This window comes from Lissotriton helveticus, chromosome 7 (genome assembly GCF_964261635.1).
Source record: "Lissotriton helveticus chromosome 7, aLisHel1.1, whole genome shotgun sequence".
NCBI lineage: Eukaryota > Metazoa > Chordata > Amphibia > Caudata > Salamandridae > Lissotriton > Lissotriton helveticus.
Window position 1 is genome coordinate 1403574500 of NC_136068.1, and position 22153 is coordinate 1403596652.

Here is a 22153-nt window from a genome sequence, read left to right on the forward strand (position 1 = left end):
CAACAGACCAGGGAGGGCAGAAGGGTGTGGCAGTAAAATTGACCATGGAGGAGAGGAGGAAGGGGACAGGGGCATGGAATGTGGACAGGCAGGGTGGAGGTGGCAGGGACAGGTTACAGTCATTTGACAATGCTAGGCAGGTGGGAGGGGAGTGGCAGCTCAACAGAGCACTCCGAGTAGATAGGAATGGCAGGTCCATGGAACATGGTGGGCAAAAAGGATGGAGCAGGGGCATGCACACAGACATCGGAGGGCAGGGGAAGGAGAAAAGGGGCAGCAAGCTAAGCACAGAGGCTAAGCAGGAGGTCAATGATGGGGCATAGAATTGCTCAATGGAGGGCAGGAGGAGTGGACTGGTACATCATGCTAAACGGAGGGCAGTGGCAGCACATCAGACCATGCATGGCAGGAGGGAGGAGGCTAGTCCATGGATTCAGACAAGAGAGGATAGGGAGGAGGTGGATAGGGAAGAAATCTAACTGTTCAGAGAAAGCAGGAAGGCCAGTTTCAGAACAACGGCCACACAGGGCTGTAATAAGGGAACAGGGACATGGACTTGGACAATGGATGGCTAGGAGGAGGGAAGGCAGGATCAGCAAGCTTGGGTGGGGGCAGCGCAATGCCAGGTCCTGCTTCCAACCCCCCACCATTCATTGTGAAATTAATCTTACTTAACGTTAAAAAAACCTAGAACTTTGCTGACAAAAACAAAGATTACAGGGACGGTATAGTTAGACTCAGATTTCACTCATACACAACCAGTAAAATTCAGCAGTTATAGTTACCTGAGCTAACTATAACTTACGCCCCCGCAATGTACTGCTAATGACCTCAGACATTACATCATTCATGACATGGTCAGTTACATCACTCATGACATCAATCATGACATCTCAAATGAGCTGTGAATGGAATGGAACTATAATCGCTAGAACTTTATTTAGTGATGGTGTGTGTATAATAACATCGCTTTTTTTCTTTTCTTTCCTGTAAGAACCATTATAATACACAACGTGCTCAGATTAATATGGCTGATAGCCTTTCACTTTAAAGTAATGGGTAATCCATTGTTTATGTTGATGTTTGCAATCCTAAATATGTTTATTATGAATAAGTCACATTTACGAACATACAGGTATGGGGGTCACGGGTCAAGATATGCTGAAATGACATTGTGTGCATATTAACACTTTTTTTCTTTTCTTTTCTTTATTGTATCAATTCCTGAGTTTTCACATTGTGACCAGGCCAATATGGCTGCCAGCTTTTTGGATTAAAGTAATATGTAGTCCTTTGTTCATGTTGGCAACTTTAGGCATTTGTACAATTAAATAGGGATGCTACAATGACGTCTTGTATCATTATCAAAGTTCGGATGAGCCGAACCGCGTGGATCACGTCCTTTGAAAATACAGCCTAAGTGCTGATTTCTTCTTCGTAAGAGTGAGAGGAGATTAAATACATATATATAAAATTCACTGAAAAAACCACAAGTTTCAGGAACATTATAGTTGGAAATTAGCATATAAATATCCTCAGAAATTCACTGAAAAAACCACAGGTTTCATGACCTCATTGTTAGTTGGACATTTCACTCGTACAAAACAAGAGGAATTAGGCCGTTATAGTTCTTTGTGCTAACTATAACTCGCACCCCCACAATGCACTGCTGATGACGTCACATATTACATCACTCATGACATGGTCAGTGACATCACTCATGACATAACTCATGACATCTCAAATGACATCACTGATGACATCATCAACGTGATCATCCGATGCACCTCCTCACACCCTAAAATACAGACTACCATTCTCGAAACGATAGACACACCAATACTAGTACAGCTACAATAGTCCTCTAACCATCTACATACTATTGATACGCTCTTCTATATACCCAGTTAGTACCTATGCAGTGTTGGAATCCTCCTGTCTGTCCCATGCATTTCTCCAATCACCCATCCAGCACTATCTACTTATCCTATTACTCCACCAATACCTAAGCACTTATAAATTCACTATACACTCTGTTTGTAATACTGTAATTATTCTAGTTACTGGTCATGATCTTATTGAATGTCATAGCTACTAACACAAGTACAGCTATAATATTTTGTGTACTATCCAAGCAGACCTCTAACTAGCTACATACTATTGATAAACACTTCTAAATACCCAGTTAGTACTCATGCAGTGTAGGAATCATTTAGTCTGTCCCATGCACTTCTTTAATCAAAGAGTGAGACCTATGGACTTTCACTTAATATGGCTCCCTCGAGCAACACGAGCTGACGAGCTCAGGTTGTGCAGCTACGCGCCGTGAGAGGTACCAGACCCAATAATACTTGGCAGCCTGCACAACAAACCCCGAAAAACTGCCTATACTCTGCTGATGAAGGACAATAATCCTGAAACACCGGTGTCCAGAGTTGGCCTGCAACTTTGCCTTTACACTTCAGAATCTACGATAAGCGCACACGCTTCAGAGAACTACATCTACCATGATGCTCATGGGGTATACCCGCTGGTGGGTGGAGTAGAGTACGACCTATGGACTTTCACTTAATATGGCTCCCTCGAGCCACACGAGCTGACGAGCTCAGGTTGCGCACCTACGTGCCATGAGAGGTACCAGACCCGATAATACTTGGCAACCTGCACAGCAAACCCCGAAAAACTGCCTATACTCTGCTGATGAAGGACAATAATCCTGACACACCGGTTTCCAGAGTTGGCCTGCAAATTTGCCTTTACACTTCAGAATCTACGATAAGCGCACACGCTTCAGAGAACTACATCTACCATGATGCTCATGGAGTATACCCGCTGGTGGGTGGAGTAAAGTGCGACCTATGGACTTTCACTTAATATGGCTCCCTCGAGCCACACGAGCTAACGAGCTCAGGTTGCGCACCCACGCACCATGAGAGGTACCAGACCCGATAATACTTGGCAACCTGCACAGCAAACTCCGAAAAACTGCCTATACTCTGCTGATGAAGGACAATAATCCTGAAACACCGGTGTCCAGAGTTGGCCTGCAAATTTGTCTTTACACTTCAGAATCTACGATAAGCGCACACGCTTCAGAGAACTACATCTACCATGATGCTCATGGAGTATACCCGCTGGTGGGTGGAGTAAAGTGCGACCTATGGACTGTCACTTAATATGGCAGTGGATACCTGCCTGCCCCTATCCCGTTGTAAAGGAAAAGCACATCGCCCTCCCGCCCCCTGGTTCACAGAAGCTCTTAAGAAAGAAAAATCCACATGTAAGACTCTGGAGAGGCAGTGGCGTAAAAACTATGAACTTCATCAAAAAGAAGTTTACCGAAAGGCCAGAAATAGCTATCATTCAGCTTGTATGAAAGCTAAAGCATGCTATGTTACCACCACTATTAACATGGCCGTAAATAAATCCCAGACTCTCTTCAATACTGTTAAAGAGTTGGCTGGTGAGAATTCAAGAGCGGAACCTACCCCTCTTAATGCCCAGCAATGCCAGGACTTGGCCTCTTTCTTCACCGAAAAGATTGAGAATATTGTCTCTAATATCAAAAAGGACAGCACGATTACATATAATCAAGATAACACCCCCCAAGTCCCCAGAGGAAATTGTCATCTTGAAGCCTGGCCTCCCATTAATCTGGATACACTGAAGGAATTATTAATATCGATCAAATCGGGTTCCCCACGTGACCCTATTCCTATCAGTATCATAAGTAAATTAGAGGACTCCGCCATGACCTCCATAGCAGAGATACTGAACGCCTCCATAGAGCAGGCCACAGTTCCTGCTCTATGGAAACATGCTATGGTCAGTCCTCTACTTAAAAAGCCGGCCGCAGACCCTATGATATTTGCCAATTATCGTCCTATTTCATTACTGCCTGCCTTTTCCAAAATTTTAGAGAGGCACATTCACAAGGCACTTTCAACTTATGTGGAAAACAACGAGCTTCTTCATTCGTCCCAATCTGGGTTTAGGAGGGGTTATTCCACCGAGACGGCCCCGCTCGGGGTCACAGAAAAGATCAGGGAGCTCATGGATGATGGTCAAACGGTAGCATTGGTCTTGTTGGATCTAAGTGCGGCCTTCGACACCATTTCTCACTCCATACTGCTCGGCAGGCTGGGGGAGAATGGTGTCGAAGGCAAAGCACTGGAGTGGATTAGATCATACTTATCCCTCCGCACTTTCCAGATCTCCTCTTCAGGGGCATGCTCTGAGGTATTCCACTCTCCTCATGGTGTGCCACAGGGATCGATCCTGAGCCCTTTGTTTTTCAACTTGTACCTACGACCATTGGCAAATCTGGCAGAAAACTTTGGCCTCATCTTAATGACCTATGCAGATGATTCTCAAATTTTGTTTTCACTTTCCAAATCTGAATCATCTGCTCCATCTGCATTAAAAATAGGCCTTCAGGAAATATTTAGTTGGATGTCAGCTAACCAACTTAAATTAAATGGGGAGAAAACAGAGGTCCTCCTCTTAGGGAATAGTAAAGACCTCTGGAGTGATCCCCATTGGCCTTCGTCATTAGGTAAACTTCCACCTCCAGCCTCTCAGGTTAGAAACCTTGGGGTCATCATAGATGACAGTCTATCTATGACTCAGCAAGCCAATAAAGTGGCAGGCATATGTTTTACCATTCTTAAATGGCTACGCAAAATTGTCTGGATGCTACCATCTACTACCCAGAAGACCGTAGTCAATGCCTTAGTGACATCTCGGCTTGATTACGGTAACATCTTGTACCTGGGCTCTAACAAAGCAGTAATAAAACGTCTGCAACTGGTGCAAAACGCTGCGGCCAGACTGCTTTGCAGAATCCCTAGATCGGCTAGGATCACTACACATCTTAGGGACCTGCATTGGCTCAGGGTTGAAAAACGGATTCGCTTCAAAACCCTGAGCTACCTATTTAAAATCAAAGCTGGCACTGCTCCCAAATACCTACAGGACCTTGCTAAGCCCTACCTCCCCAATTGCAGTCTTCGTTCATGTGCAGCAGCGAACTTTGCGGTACCGAGGTTCAAACGGGCCAGAATGGGCAGGAGATCTTTTTCCTATTTGGGCCCAACCTTATGGAACACATTGCCCATTTATATACGCAAGGAGGAAAGCTATATGAAATTTAGAAAAAGCGTAAAAACCTGGTTGTTCGACAAATAAGTGCTTTGATTGTTCCCTTTCCAGTTGTGTTTTGTGTTTTGCTGGTCCGGAGCCGGGAAACACTGGGTAGCTGTGTGGTGTCGGGTTCAAATCAGGCCTACATACTCTGCTAAACTCTCGAACGCCTTAGTATAGAAGTTGGCACGGACACTGGAAAAGGTAAAAGACAAGTTTATTAAGACCCCATGGGGTGGTGGTACATTCCTACAGCACCCTTCGGCAATGTAAGAAGTAGCACACCGAACATCGGTGCGCGACCTCTTTTATATAGTTTAATAGCAATAAAAAGATAGGCGGTTACAAGTTACACATTTTAGGTACATATAAGGTCATTTTTGGAACACAGCCAGCACGTGGGAGGAGTTCAACGGCACTGGTCAGTTAGTGTGAACATTCCTAAAGAGTGACCAGTTGATGCATAGTGCGCATGTGCGCTTGACCAGTACTAAAAATAGCCTGTTGCCGAGCAGAATAGTGACCATGGGTATCGAGAAAGGACGAAAGGGCACACTGACCACGAGGCAGCGTGTTCATAGGAAACGGAAGTCAGAGGGATTCAAAATGGCCCCCGTTCGTTTTGGTCAAGTTAACAGAAAAGACCGTGTAGCTGTGCTAAACGCTAACTCAGGAGCTGCCAAAACACGACAGACGGCCCTTTTAGCGTTTAGCAAAAGCTACCTCATAGTGGACGTAGTCAGAATGTTCATCCTCAATGTTAATAGCCATTATTTTCAATACTTCATCATTGATCAGTTTCTCTTGCTTATCAATAGCTCGTTTGGACGGAATACAGGCTGTGATACATACAGAACATAATGTAGGGCCACATTGAATACATAGACAAAGGAAAAATAGTACTCCAATAAAAACACAGAGAATCGTTAATAATTTCCAACCCCAAGTACTAAGCAGGGTCCAGAACCAACCAGAAAAGGTCCATGTTCCATTTTCTGGGTGGATCTCAGCAGCTATCTTATGTAATTTTGTAATCGAATCATATACAGAAGGTGAGTTATCTGGTACGTACACGCAACAACTACTTCCGATGACGCGGCATGCTCCACCTCTATCAGCTAGTATCACATCTAGAACCATTCGATTCTGGAGCGCCACAATTCTGGTAATTTGTAATTCCTCAGTAATATTCCCTAAAGCGGAGGCAGTTTCGTTAGCGACTGCTTCCACCACACGCGTAAGCCGCCTTATCTTCCTGCTATTCAGTGCAGCTCCTACGAATGAGAATAACCCCAAATTGAAATCTACATATTGTTGTAAAGTGGTATCAGTCTGGTCTATTTCATCAAGATCTACTGTTCGTTTGACCCTGTTTAGTATGAAATCATGGTACAGAACGTAATCATTGTGGTACATGGGAGGAGCAATAAATACAGGTGGTAATACAAAAGCTATATAACACGTTCCCAACCATCCCAATGAAATACGTGTTATGTGAAGCTACAAATGCAATTCCAATTGGTGTATCAAAGGTAAGTGTAATATTACATTCACTGCGGCCTACAGGGATTGTACCTTTATTTCTAATACACAAATCTGCTTTTGTATCAATGACTGTTATCATATGCGAGCTCGTCACATTTATAAGTCTTTGATTCGTATATACACGAGGTGTAGAAACATTGTCCGGACGGTACTCTACCCATTCAAACTTAGTTCCTTCAGCGTGTGGATAGCCGTCTTTGTCGTTATAACATATTTTATTCAACCGAAAAAGTAGTCCACCTTTCGTTGGCCATCGCAGAGTAAAAAGAAGAGTGTACCAAGCATGACAAGAACCATTATGAGAAAACGGGAGAGGAATGAGTGGTGTTCCTCCCTTCTTCTGATGTCCGGGCAACATTCCACATACCCAACAATTGGACGTGTTGGTCATGTTATGAGTATGATGCAAAATCTTAATAAAGCTGTTATTCAAATAAGTCTGCCTATGTCTTTCTTCGTGAAAAGGCAGAGTGAAATGAAAATGTTCAGATGGACTTGGAGTGGTGGGCAGCAAATGTTCTCGTGCAGGAAACAACAGTTCTATAGTCCAAGCTAATACTGCGATCACCACTACGGTCAAGACAAACAAAACAACACCAAGAATTCTCCCTCTTCGTGTCGAAGGAGATGCCATAGTTCACAAAACAATACTCTTCAAGAAAACAACACTAAGCGGGAAAAATAAAAACGATGGTTCTGAACCGAGGCTGCCGTTGATTTGTTCTCCGGGATTCAAGACGGGTGTCGCTACACTGGGCAGAACTGATCCCCCCCCCTTGATATTCCCGGCTTCCGTTTCACAAACCTCAGAGCGGTTACCAACCAGTTTCAAAAACACAAAAGGAATCTTATTTCCTGGGGCGTAGATTGTACTTCACTTTATCAGAAACAACGTGGTCCGGGAAGGCTCCCTCCAATTCATCAGGCGTGACAGCTGGGCTCTTTTCTGTATCCAAAATCTTTCTGTAGTCGGATAGCACCACAGGGCTCACCAGATCCGGAGAGACACGTCGGCAGTGCGTTGAATGTATCCACCGCTTCTTGTTAGTGACTCTCACAGCAGTTCGCGTAGCCAGCAGCACTTGCTCAGGGCCATGCCATCTCGGTTCCAAACTGCTGGATCGTTCAAATACTTTGACCATCACGTGGTCCCCAGGGCGGAGATCGTGAGCCTCACCAGTGGAGTTATCAGGGAGCGCCTCTCGAACCTGTTGATGGATAGAAAGCAAATCATTTGTTAATCGTGCCAGATAATCGTTCATCATTATACAAGGCATATCATGTATCAAACGAGGTTTTGGAACTCCCCAAATATTCATAGGCCTTCCAAACACCACTTCGTAGGGTGTGAGGCCAGATCGAGAATGTGGCACTGACCGAATGGACAGTAATGCCAGAGGCAAAGCGTCCGGCCATTTCAGAGATGTAGATGCCACTATCTTTGCTAGCTTCAGCTTCAGAGTTGCATTGTATCGTTCTACTAACCCTGCTGATTGCGGATGAAAGACAGCATGGAATCGTTGCTTGATTCCCAATCCTTTCAGGACGTATTCCACTACTTTTCCAATGAAATGAGGGCCATTATCACTCCACATAAGTTTACAAACACCGTAGCGCGGGAAGTACTCCTTGAGTAACACCTTAGCTGTTGTCAATGCTGTATTGTCTTTCGTAGGGTAAGCCTCAATCCATTTGCTGAAGGCACACACCACTACTAGGACATACTTGAGATTATTACAGCGTTCCAGCTGGATGTAATCCATTTGTAGTACTTCGAATGGTGCAGTAGGTGGAACAAACCCTCCTTTAGGAGTATGAGTCCCTTGTCCAGGATTGTGCTGCAAACATATCAGACAGGTCTGCACTACTCTCTTAGCCGTGCTAGCAATGTCAGCATTTTCCCAAACTCGTGTAAGCAATTTAGTAATTGCGAGAGCTCCAATGTGTGCCAGCCCGTGTGTCATTTGCACCATTGTTTGTAAATAGGCCATGGGTAGTTTCCATCTCTCCATATCTTTACTACGCCAGCAACCCTCATCATCCAATACTCCTTCAGTGGCCCATTTCATACGTTCTGCCTCAGATGCTGACTTCTGTATATCTAGTATTTCTTCTCTAGCATCATGCCACCGCTCAGCTTGTGACTTCACCACATACATGGGGAAATTATTTTGCAGCATAGCGGTCTCTCTCGCAATGCGGTCTGCGAAAGCATTGCCTTGCCCTATTTTGTCCGTCACCTTTTTGTGTGCACTACACTTGACTATTGCAACTTTCTTTGGGCATAACAGTGCATTCAGGAGATCGCGTACCAATTCTCCATGCATGATGTGTACTCCGTGTGAAGTCAGGAATCCTCGTTCCTTCCAAAGTAGGCCAAAATCATGCACTACTCCAAAAGCGTAACGACTATCCGTGTAAATGTTCACACATAGCTCAGCACTTAACTCACATGCTTTCGTTAAGGCTATCAATTCAGCTGCTTGAGCCGATTTCTGGGGTATTCGTGCTGCTTCTACCACGGTCTTAAGTGTCGTGATCGCATAAGCTGCGGAAGTCGTACCATCTGGTAACCTCACACACGATCCATCAACCCACAGTTCCCCATCTACATCTGGAAATGGCGTATCCTGTAAATCGATACGACCCTTTGTCTGTTCCTCAGTCAGAAAAACACAATCATGTTGTTCTTCCTTCTGGGTCTCAGCAACAGGATCCGGCAGTAAAGTAGCAGGATTTAGTGTCGCACATCGCTTTAGTGTGATGTGCGGCGCCAACAATGTTAGCTCATATCCTGTCAAACGGGCACTGGTTAGATGCTGCGTTTTTGTTTGATTCAGTAACGCATCTACCGCATGGGGAACTAGCACCAACAATTTGTGTGACAAAACTATTCCCTCACTTTGTCGTATCGCAACTGCTGTTGCTGCAACTGCTCGAAAACATCCAGGCAATCCTCGAGCCACAGGGTCGAGTACCGCCGAGAAGTATGCACAAGGCCTCTGTTTGTCTCCGTGTGTCTGCACTAACATTGACAATGCGCACCCATCCTTCTCGTGTACATATAATGTAAAGATCTTCGTGTAATCAGGTGTACCCAACACTGGTGCAGAACAAAGAGCTTGTCTCAATTGCTCAAAAGCATTCTGACATTCATCCGTCCATTCAATGGGAATCGGTGTATCTTTAGACAACAATGCCAACAATGGTTTAACGATATGTGAAAAACCCAATATCCATTGCCTACAAAAAGACGTCAAACCTATAAAGGCGCGAACATCCTTCTGAGTGCGAGGGACTGGAGTATCTAGGATTGCTTGAATTCGATCTGGTGTCAATGCACGGCCCTCCTTAGACAAAAGATGACCGAGGTAGGTCACCTTTGGTCTACAATATTGTAGCTTTTTCTTCGAAACTTTATGATTATGTTTGGCCAGGAAGGAAAGCAAAGAAAAGGTACTCTTCTCACATTGTTCTGGCGTGTCTGCAGCAAGTAAGATATCGTCTACATATTGAATGAGAACCACTCCCTCTTGTAAGTCAAAGGAATCAAGCTGTCTTTTTAATGCCTGACTATAAATGCTAGGACTTTCAGTATAGCCTTGAGGAATTACACAGAATCTGTACGATTTATTATTTAATGTAAAGCCGAATAGATATCGACTGTCAGGATGTACAGGGATCGAAAAGAAGGCATTCTTCAAATCGATAACTGTAAAAGTAGTTGCCGTCGATGGAACCAACGTAAGCAACGTGGTGATGTCAGACACCACCGGGTACTGAGGCACTACTATCTTGTTTATTTCCCTCAAATCAATAATGAAACGGTAAACCTTAGCATCTGTATCTCTTTTAAGAATCGGTAAAATTGGGCTATTGCAAACATTGTAGGGGACTTCCTCAACTACTCCTGCCAAAACCAAATCGTTCACAATGTGCATCAAAGCAAGTTCTCCTTCTCTGGAAATCTTATATTGTGGGACACGTGGTAGAGATACTCCCTCCTTTACAGTAATACGTACTGGAGGGATTAACATCTGCCCCACATCCGTGTCAGAAGTGGCCCACAACGTGTTTGGTAAGGAGGCTAATACTTCAGATTCATGGAGAAAACACACTCGCTCAAAGTCTGGGTAATTCTCATTCAACACAACTCGCACTCCTTCTGGGGCACAGCGAATAGTAGCTCGAAAGTGTTTTAACATATCGAGTCCAATAATATTATCTGGTGTATTTGGAGACAACAAAAAGGGACATGGGGCAGCAAATTTATCAACATGAAATGCAACTGGTTGAGACAATGGGCTAGAAGTAGGTGTTCCATCGAACCCTATTGCTGTAATTACCTCGCCAGACAGGGGAGCCCTTGGAACCAAGTATTTGGACAAAGCGCTACGAGTAGCTCCTGTATCGACCAGAAATTGATCAGTGGAACCCAGAACATGTGCTTCTATGTATGGACCCCTTTGATCAACTGGTACCTCAACCGATTCCACACCCCATCCTACGCAATCCTATGCATAATGCTCATCCCGTGGTTCAGCAGGACCACCCTCATTTATCTGATATTGATTGCGGTTATCAAACGTATTATAATCAGACTGACCACGACCCCTTGCTCCATATCCTCCACGATCATTCGTACCATAGCCTCCTCGATCATTCGTGCCATAACCTCCTCTTGACCCTCCATAATAATTCCTAGACCTTCCACTTCCTCGTCCCCTCAAATTACGCTGCTCTCGAAACACCGGACAGTCTGCAATCCAATGCCCAAACTGTTTGCAGTATGCACATTGATTCACAGAAATGTCAGAACGAGGGGGAGGAGCATTACTGTATGATCCTCGCCCTCCTCTGTTATTTCCTCTCGTAGCCTGAACCTGGGCTAACATTACCTTCGTCTTCAAATCCTTTGCTTTCTTTTCACTACTTTCTTTTGCCTCTAATTCCTGTCTTTCATAATATTGAGCCATAGTCAATAAAGAAGCAGGGGTTGCTGTGGTCCATGAACTTTCACTCGCTTTCAATCGTTTCGCAATCTCCGGTAGGAGATTAGCCACATACTTATCAACGAATAAATGCCTGCCAGTATCTTCTGTCAATAATTGACCACTGTAATCATGGAACGCTTCCTCGAAGCGAGAGAAAAAATCGGAAACTGATTCATCCGCTTTCTGCTTACAAGAGGCTAATATAGTCCAATCAATCTTTTTAGCGGGAGCAAGAGTCTTTAGTTTTGTTAGTATGGCCCCTGGAAGGTCTAATATTAATTGACACGGCTTACATGCTGGTTCTCTATCTAAATCAGCCTGAACAAGATCTTTCCAAGTGGCCCCGAGAGTCGTGAGGTCTTCAAACCTACGAATCGCTCTCCACATATCAGGGGGCAATATCAACCCGAAAAATAGATCAATATCAACTAAGGTCATGATACATGAAGAAATTGCACTTTCAACATTTTCATAAAAAGCCGCAGGGTTTTTACGGGGATCAGGTAAAGCATTCTTAAGCGCCATGACATCTGCTCTATTCCAAGGCGTATAAACCCAATTATATACAAAATACCCTTTCGCGTCTTTGGATCTTTTATCATCATCTGTGCCATCCCCTTTATGAGGGACATATAAAGGCGCAGCTTCTCGCATAGGTCTAACATTAATCGCAGCGATCTTATCTGTTTCAAAGATAGGGCATTCTTTGGATATCCCCGTCGCTCCGGACGTAGACGAATTCTTCGACTTTTCCAACTCCCGTAGTCGTGTCGCCTCATTACGCAGTTCAATCAAACGCTTGAAGAAGTCGTCCGCATCTGAAAGAACAAAAAGACCTTTACGAAAATTCTCACGATCCTTGGATATCTCCTTTGGTTCTAACTCGAGAGAATATTTTCTATACCGCTCAACAACTTCATCTCCAAAATGATCTAAAAAATACAGTCGTTCCTTATCAGGCCACTGTTCCATTTGTTCAGTAACGTCAGAAACAGTAACAGTATTAATATTTAGTTTTCGTGCAAATGAACGTAATTCCGCAGCTCGTTCCGCATGTAACCTGGTACGCTGTGTTCGATCACTATCCTCGTCCGAGTCCTCGTTCGGAGCCGTAGGTACGACGTACGGAGGCGGACAACGATCTAGTAATGAAAAATCATCTGTTTCATTAGTAAGGACTGGATAAAAAGGACGCCTGATAGGGAATTGACCATTAACCTGTAAATTGCGTTCTCGTCTCTCCCTCACTTTCTTTTCCTGTAATTCCTTCTCCTGTAGCTGTAAAGCTTTGTCATGTGCAGCCTTCCGCTGCACTTTCTCCGCCAAGGCTTCCTCACGCTTCGCTCGTTCACGCACCTCTTTCTCCCACATACGCACACAATCAAACATATCTTGTCTAGACCTTCGCTGAAACAAACACTGCTCTACATACTGTACCTTTCGAAGGTCAAACGACCCATATAGCGGCCACTGTAATTCACGATCAGTCTTAGTATACTTATGCCATAATGTACTATACATTATAGGTGGAATACCGAATTTGACATACATTTCACGATTTGGAGTCCCCTCTGGGGGAGCCGGCTGCTTTTCACTTAATCGATAATTGGTACCATTTTCAGAACAGCACATCCTACGGAGTGTGCTAAAAACAGGCATGTTCCAAAAAGTACCACGAAAATGTGATACTACAAAAATGTCACCTAACGCGGTGTACCGTTCAAATCAAATAAATCAGAGAAATATCCCTACATGCCTGCCTATGTGAGGTGCACTTCACATATTCAAATTCAAATTCAAAAATTCAAAACGTTAGCTAACAAATTCAAATTCAAATTCAAAGTTTCAAAAAGCCACAGTAAGTGTCAGTAGACTACCTCACCGCTCAAAAGCTTACCAAATATTTTCAACCGTCCAAAGTCCAACTGCCAAGTTCTGTGGTCAAATCAGCCAAAACGGCACATCACGACAATCCAAGATCAGAATCTCAGTCGAGGACCGGCGCCACCTGGGAGGTCAGATCGGAAGGAAGGGAAAACACACCGTGGGTGCCAAGACTCGGGTCACTCAGTGGCAGCGTACGCGTCCATGGCGAGTTTCCTGACCTTCGTCACGACCTCTCCTTCGGGCATCCGAGTCACCGATGAGTCCCTTCGTGGTCGCCAATTGTGGTGTCGGGTTCAAATCAGGCCTACATACTCTGCTAAACTCTCGAACGCCTTAGTATAGAAGTTGGCACGGACACTGGAAAAGGTAAAAGACAAGTTTATTAAGACCCCATGGGGTGGTGGTACATTCCTACAGCACCCTTCGGCAATGTAAGAAGTAGCACACCGAACATCGGTGCGCGACCTCTTTTATATAGTTTAATAGCAATAAAAAGATAGGCGGTTACAAGTTACACATTTTAGGTACATATAAGGTCATTTTTGGAACACAGCCAGCACGTGGGAGGAGTTCAACGGCACTGGTCAGTTAGTGTGAACATTCCTAAAGAGTGACCAGTTGATGCATAGTGCGCATGTGCGCTTGACCAGTACTAAAAATAGCCTGTTGCCGAGCAGAATAGTGACCATGGGTATCGAGAAAGGACGAAAGGGCACACTGACCACGAGGCAGCGTGTTCATAGGAAACGGAAGTCAGAGGGATTCAAAATGGCCCCGTTCGTTTTGGTCAAGTTAACAGAAAAGACCGTGTAGCTGTGCTAAACGCTAACTCAGGAGCTGCCAAAACACGACAGCTGTGCGCCTTACAAGTGTTATAAAATAAATAATAATATGGCTCCCTCGAGCCACACGAGCTAACGGGCTCAGGTTGCGCACCCACGCGCCGTGACAGGTACCAGACCCGATAATACTTGGCAGCCTGCACAGCAAACCCCGAAAAACTGCCTATACTCTGCTGATGAAGGACAATAATCCTGAAACACCGGTGTCCAGAGTTGGCCTGCAACTTTGCCTTTGCACTTCAGAATCTACGATAAGCGCAAACGCTTCAGAGTACTACATCCACCATAATGCTCATGGGGTATACCCGCTGGTGGGTGGAGTAGAGTGCGACCTATGGACTTTCACTTAATATGGCTCCCTCGAGCCACACGAGCTGACGAGCTCAGGTTGCACACCTACGCGCCATGAGAGGTACCAGACCCGATAATACTTGGCAGCCTGCACAGCAAACCCCGAAAAACTGCCTATACTCTGCTGATGAAGGACAATAATCCTGAAACACCGGTGTCCAGAGTTGGCCTGCAACTTTGACTTTACACTTCAGAATCTACGATAAGCGCACATGCTTCAGAGAACTACATCTACCATGATGCTCATGGGGTATACCCGCTGGTGGGTGGAGTAGAGTGCGACCTATGGACTTTCACTTAATATGGCTCCCTCGAGCCACACGAGCTGACGAGCTCAGGTTGTGCACCCACGCGCCGTGACAGGTACCAGACCCGATAATACTTGGCAGCCTGCACAGCAAACCCCGAAAAACTGCCTATAGTCTGCTGATGAAGGAAAATAATCCTGAAACACCGGTGTCCAGAGTTGGTCTGCAACTTTGCCTTTACTCTTCAGAATCTACGATAAGCGCACACTCTTCAGAGAACTACATCTACCATGATGCTCATGGGGTATACCCGCTGGTGGGTGGAGTAGAGTGCGACCTATAGACTTTCACCTATTATGGCTCCCTCGAGCCACACGAGCTGACGAGCTCAGGTTGCGCACCTACGCGCCCTGAGAGGTACCAGACCCGATAATATGTGGCAGCCTGCACAGCAAACCCCGAAAAACTGCCTATACTGTGCTGATTGAGGACAATAATCCTGAAACACGGGTCTCCAGAGTTGGCCTCCAACTTTGCCTTTACACTTCAGAATCTACGATAAGCGCACATGCTTCAGAGAACTATATCTACCATGATGCTCATAGGGTATACCCGCTGGTAGATGGAGTAGAGTGTGACCTATGGACTTTCTCTTAATATGGCTCCCTCGAGCCACACGAGCTGACGAGCTCAGGTTGCGATCTACGCGCCGTGAGAGGTACCAGACCCGATAATACTTGGCAGCCTGCACAGCAAACCCTGAAAAACTGCCTATACTCTGCTGATGAAGGACAATAATCCTGATACACCGGTGTCCAGAGTTGGCCTACAACTTTGCCTTTACACTTCAGAATCTACGATAAGCGCACACGCTTCAGAGAACTACATCTACCATGATGCTCATGGGGTATACCCGCTGGTGGGTGGAGTAGAGTGCGACCTATGGACTTTCACTTAATATGGCTCCCTCGAGCCACACGAGCTGACGAGCTCAGGTTGCGCACCTAAGCTCTGTGAGAGGTACCAGACCCGATAATACTTGGCAGCCTGCACAGCAAAATCCGAAAAACTGCCTATACTCTGCTGATGAAGGACAATAATCCTGAAACACAGGTGTCCAGAGTTGGCCTGCAACTTTGCGTTTGCACTTCAGAATCTACGATAAGCGCAAACGCTTCAGAGTACTACATCTACCATGATGCTCATGGGGTATACCCGCTGGTGGGTGGAGTAGAGTGTGACCTATGGACTTTCACTTAATATGGCTCCTTCGAGCCAGTCTAGCTGACAAGCTCAGGTTGCGCACCTACGCGCCGTGAGAGGTACCAGACCCGATAATACTAGGCAGCCTGCACAGCAAACCCCGAAAAACTGCCTATACTCTGCTGATGAAGGACAATAATCCTGAAACACTGGTGTCCAGAGTTGGCCTGCAACTTTGCCTTTACACTTCAGAATCTACGATAAGCGCACACGCTTCAGAGAACTACATCTACCATGATGCTCATGGGGTATACCCGCTGGTGGGTGGAGTAGAGTGTGACCTATGGACTTTCACTTAATATGGCTCCCTCGAGCCACACGAGCTGACGAGCTCAGGTTGTGCACCTACGCGCCATGAGAGTTACCAGACCCGATAATACATGGCAGCCTGCACAGCAAACCCCGAAAAACTGCCTATACTCTGCTGATGGAGGACAATATTCCTGAAACACCGGTGTCCAGAGTTGGCCTGCAACTTTGCCTTTACACTTCAGAATCTACGATAAGCGCACACGCTTCAGAGAACTACATCTACCATGATGCTCATAGGGTATACCCGCTGGTGGGTGGAGTAGAGTGCGACCTATGGACTTTCACTTAATATGGCTCCCTCGAGCCACACGAGCTGACGAGCTCAGGTTGCGCACCTACGTGCCGTGAGAGGTACGAGACCCGATAATACTTGGCAGCCTGCACAGCAAACCCCGAAAAACTGCCTATACTCTGCTGATGAAGGACAATAATCCTGAAACAATTGTGTCCAGAGTTGGCCTACAACTTTGCCTTTACACTTCAGAATCTACGATAAGCGCACACGCTTCAGAGAACTACATCTACCATGATGCTCATGGGGTATACCCGCTGGTGGGTGGAGTAGAGTGCGACCTATGGACTTTCACTTAATATGGCTCCCTCGAGCCACACGAGCTGACGAGCTCAGGTTGCGCACCTAAGTGCCGTGAGAGGTATCAGACCCGATTATACTTGGCAGCCTGCACAGCAAAATCTGAAAAACTGCCTATACTCTGCTGATGAAGGACAATAATCCTGAAACACAGGTGTCCAGAGTTGGCCTGCAACTTTCCCTTTACACTTCAGAATCTACGATAAGCGCACACGCTTCAGATTACTACATCTACCATGATGCTCACGGGGTATACCCGCTGGTGGGTGGAGTAGAGTGCGACCTATGGACTTTCACTTAATATGGCTCCCTCGAGCCACACGAGCTGACAAGCTCAGGTTGCGCACCTACGCGCCGTGAGAGGTACCAGACCCGATAATACTTGGCAGCCTGCACAGCAACCCCCAAAAAACTGCCTATACTCTGCTGATGAAGGACAATAATCCTGAAACACCGGTGTCCAAGTTCAAGTTCAAGTTCAAGTTCGAAAATTTGTATAGCGCAATACTCACCCAGAGGGTCTCAAGGCGCTTGGGGGGAGGGGGGGTAATTTACTTATCGAATATCCAAGTTTTTAGTTGCTTTCTGAAGGAGAGGTGGTTCTGTGTAAGGCGGAGGTGGGTGGGGAGAGAATTCCAGGTCTTGGCCGCTAAGTAGGAGAAGGATCTTCCCCCCATGGTGGATCTATGGATGCGCGGAATTGCGGGGATGGCTTGATTGGACGATCATAGTTGGCGGGTGGGGGTGTAGAAGGACAGTCGTGTGTTGAGGCATTTGGGTCCTAGGTCGTAGAGGGCTTTGTGTGCGTGGGTCAGGAGACGGAATGTTATTCTCTTGTTGATGGGGAGCCAGTGGAGGTCTTTCAGGTGACCGGAATTGTGAGCTTGACGGGGGATGTCCAGTATGAGTCTGGCTGAGGCGTTTTGGATGCGTTGGAGTTTTTTCTGTAGTTTGACTGTGGTTCCGGCGTAAAGGGCGTTTCCGTAATCCAGTCGGCTTGTGACCAGTGCGTGGGTGACCGTCTTTCTTGTTTCGGTGGGGATCCAGCGGAAGATTTTTTTGAGCATACGTAGGATGTTGAAGCATGATGATGAGACGGCGTTGACTTGTCTGGTCATCGAGAGGGAGGAGTCCAGGATGAAGCCTAGGTTACGTGCGTGGTCCGTAGGTATGGGTGCGTTTCCCAGGGCCGGTGGCCACCATGAGTCGTCCCAGGCAGCGGGGGATGAACCTAGGATGAGGACTTCCGTTTTGCCCCAGTTCAGTTTTAAACGGCTGTACTTCATCCACTCGGCTACTTCTTTCATTCCTTCGTGTAAGTTTGTTTTGGCGGTGTTTGGGTCTTTGGTGAGGGAGAGGATCAGCTGGGTGTCGTCTGCGTAGGAGATGATGTTGAGGTTGTGTTGGCGTGCGATGGCTGTGAGGGGACTCATGTATATGTTGAAGAGGGTGGGACTGAGTGATGATCCTTGTGGTACTCCGCAGATGACTTCGGTGGTCTCTGATCTAAAAGGGGGGAGGCGGACTCTCTGGGTTCTTCCGGCGAGGAACGAGATGATCCAGTCCAATGCTTTTCCTTGTATTCCGACGTTTCTAAGGCGTTGTATGAGGGTGCTATGACAGACTGTGTCGAAGGCTGCGGAAAGGTCGAGTAGGATGAGGCCAGCTGTTTCTCCGTTGTCCAGTAGGGTTCGGATGTCGTCTGTTGCTGCGATGAGGGCGGTTTCGGTGCTGTGATTGGATCGGAAGCCGGACTGTGAGGGGTCGAGGGATTTGTTGGATTGGAGGAAGGCGGCGAGCTGATTGTTGACGGCTTTCTCAATGACTTTGGCAGGGAATGGGAGGAGCGAGATGGGGCGGTAGTTCTTGAGTACAGTGGGGTCTGCTGTGGCTTTCTTTAGAAGGGCGCTGAGTTCAGCATGTTTCCAGCTTTCCGGGAAGGTAGCGGAGTTGAAGGAGCAGTTGATGACGTCGCGGAGATGGGGTGCGATAATGGAGTCTGCTTTGTTGAAAATGTGGTGGGGGCATGGGTCGGTTGGCGATCCCGAGTGGATGGAGTTCATCAGGCGGATGGTGTCTTCAGTGGTGATTGGGTTCCAGTCGCAAAGGATGTTAGAGGGCGGTTTTGGTTCAGAAGTGGGTGGAGTGGACTGGTCTTCGGATTGGTTTCCAAAGCTGTTATGTATGTCGGCGATTTTGTTGTGGAAGAATCATGCTAGGGAGTCGCAGAGGTCTTGGGAGGGGGTGATGTTGTTGGTGCCGGCGGTGGGGTTGGTAAATTCTTTGACGATGTTGAATAGTTCCTTGCTGTTTTGGGCGTTGTTGTCAAGACGATCCTTGAATGCTGATTTCTTGGTGGATCGGATCAGTTGGTGGTGTTTGCGGGTGGCGTTTTTGAAGGTGGTCAGGTTGTCAGTGGTTGGGTTTTTTCTCCAGGCTTTTTCGAGGGAGCGACAGAACTTCTTGGATTTCTTAAGGTCATCGTTAAACCAGGGGGCTTTTTTGCTACCTTGTTTGGTTTGATGGTTTTTCAAGGGTGCTAGTTCATCGGCGCTGTGGGTGATCCATTGTGTGAGGTTGGTGGCAGCTTGGTTTGGGTCTGATGATTTGGCAGGAGGGCTTTGGTGAAGCGATGTGAAGAGCTGGTCGGTGGTAATTTTGTTCCAGTTTCTTCGGGAAATAGGTTGTGGGGGGTTGTGGGTCGTGGTCTTTTTGTAGTTGAAGTGAACGCAGCTGTGGTCAGTCCAGTGGAGAGCTGTGGTGTGGTTGAAGGAGATGTGCTTGCTGGAGGTGAAGATTGGGTCGAGCGTGTGTCCGGCAAGGTGGGTGGAGATATTGACAAGTTGTTCGAGTCCGAGGTTGGCCATGTTGTCCAGAAGGGTGGTAGTATTGCTGTCGTTTTTCTTTTCCAGGTGGAAGTTGAGGTCTCCCAGTAGAATGTAGTCCTCGGAGGGGAGGGCGTGTGGGCTGATGAAGTCAGTGATGTCTTCGCTGAATTGTGTGCGGGGTCCTGGTGGTCTGTAGATGAGGGTGCCTCTGAGTGTGGTCTTGGGGTCGGTGTGGATCTGGAAGTGAAGGTGTTCGACGGTTGCGAGGTAATCATCGGAACTGGTCGTGATGCGGATGGTGTTCTTATGGACGATGGCGATGCCTCCTCCTATTTGGTTGGTGCGGTCCTTTCGAATGATCTTGAAGCCGTCCGGGATGGCTATGGCGATGTCGTGCGCTGATGAGGCGTTCATCCAGGTTTCTGTAAGGAAGGCGACATCCGGCGATGTAGTGTCGAGAAGGTTCCAGAGTTCGATGGCGTGTCTGTGGACCGAGCGGGTGTTGAGCAGGATGCACTTTAGGTGGTTAGTGTCATAGCTCTGTTTGGAGTTTGTGGGTTTGGTGTGGGTCTTGATGCAGTCGAACTTGCAGGAGTGGCAGGTGAAGGGTCCATGGGTGTGTCCTGCGGCGGCTTGGTAGCAGTTTGGTGGCGACCGGGGTTAAGGGCTGAGAGGGTTGCTGCGTCGTACGTTATGCGGGCGGAGTGGATTTTGCGGGGGACAGGGGGTATGGCACTGGGCGCAGTCCAGGCGCGGACGGGCGTAGACGGGCTTACCTTTGGCGCACCTTTGGCGCGCATGGGGCGCGTTCGCTGCGCGTGAACGCTGCGCTCAAAAGCATCTGTCATAAGTGGAGATTGGAGGGTGGTGGGGCGAGGGAGGAGCAGCTGGGAGGCGGGAGCGGGGTGGAGAGCCGGGCAGGGAGGCACAATAACAAACAACAAAATGGCAGCAAGCCAAAAACGAAACATGGCGAGATTGGGGCACGATCTTAATTAAGCGCTATGAAATGGGCAGCACAGTAAGGCAACAATTCTCAGAGCAGGCAAAGCGAGTGGCACAGCAAATAACGAAGGTACAGTAAATAACAAATCACGGTCTGATACTAAAGCGCTACGATGATATAATATTCAGCCGTGCGAGCAAGTCTGGCAATAAGCGCTACTATGACACAAACAAATTATAGCAGTGTGAGCAATGCGTGCAATGCATGGCAATCAGAGCGCTACGATACCAGGTGCGGATGAGCAGGGAGCAGCGAGGGGAGCAACCGCTTTTGAGAGGCTCAGGACGGTCACAGCGCTAATGCTGGAAAGGTAGAGCCTACACTCTCTGTGGGAGGGAGGAGCAGCTGGGAGGCGGGAGCGGGGTGGAGAGCCGGGCAGGGAGGCCCAATAACAAACAACAAAATGGCAGCAAGCCAAAAACGAAACAGGGCGAGATTGGGGCACGATCTTAATTAAGGGCTATGAAATGGGCAGCACAGTAAGGCAACAATTCTCAGAGCAGGCAAAGGGAGTGGCACAGCAAATAACGATGGTACAGTAAATAACAAATCACGGTCTGATACTAAAGCGCTACGATGATATAATATTCAGCAGTGCGAGCAAGTCTGGCAATAAGCGCTACTATGTCACAAACAAATTATAGCAGTGTGAGCAATGCGTGCAATGCGTGGCAATTAGAGCGCTACGATACCAGGTGCGGATGAGCAGGGAGCAGCGAGGGGAGCGACCGCTTTTGAGAGGCTCAGGACGGTCACAGCGCTAATGCTGGAAAGGTAGAGCCTACACTCTCTATGGGAGGGAGGAGCAGCAGGGAGGCGGGAGCGGGGTGGAGAGCCGGGCAGGGAGGCACAATAACAAACAACAAAATGGCAGCAAGACAAAAACAAAACAGGGCGAGATTGGGGCACGATCTTAATTGAGCGCTAAGAAATGGGCAGCACAGTAAGGCAACAATTCTCAGAGCAGGCAAAGCGAGTGGCACAGCAAATAACGAAGGTACAGTAAATAACAAATCACGGTCTGATACTAAAGCGCTACAATGATATAATATTCAGCAGTGCGAGCAAGTCTGGCAATAAGCGCTACTATGACACAAACAAATTATAGCAGTGTGAGCAATGCGTGCAATGCGTGGCAATCAG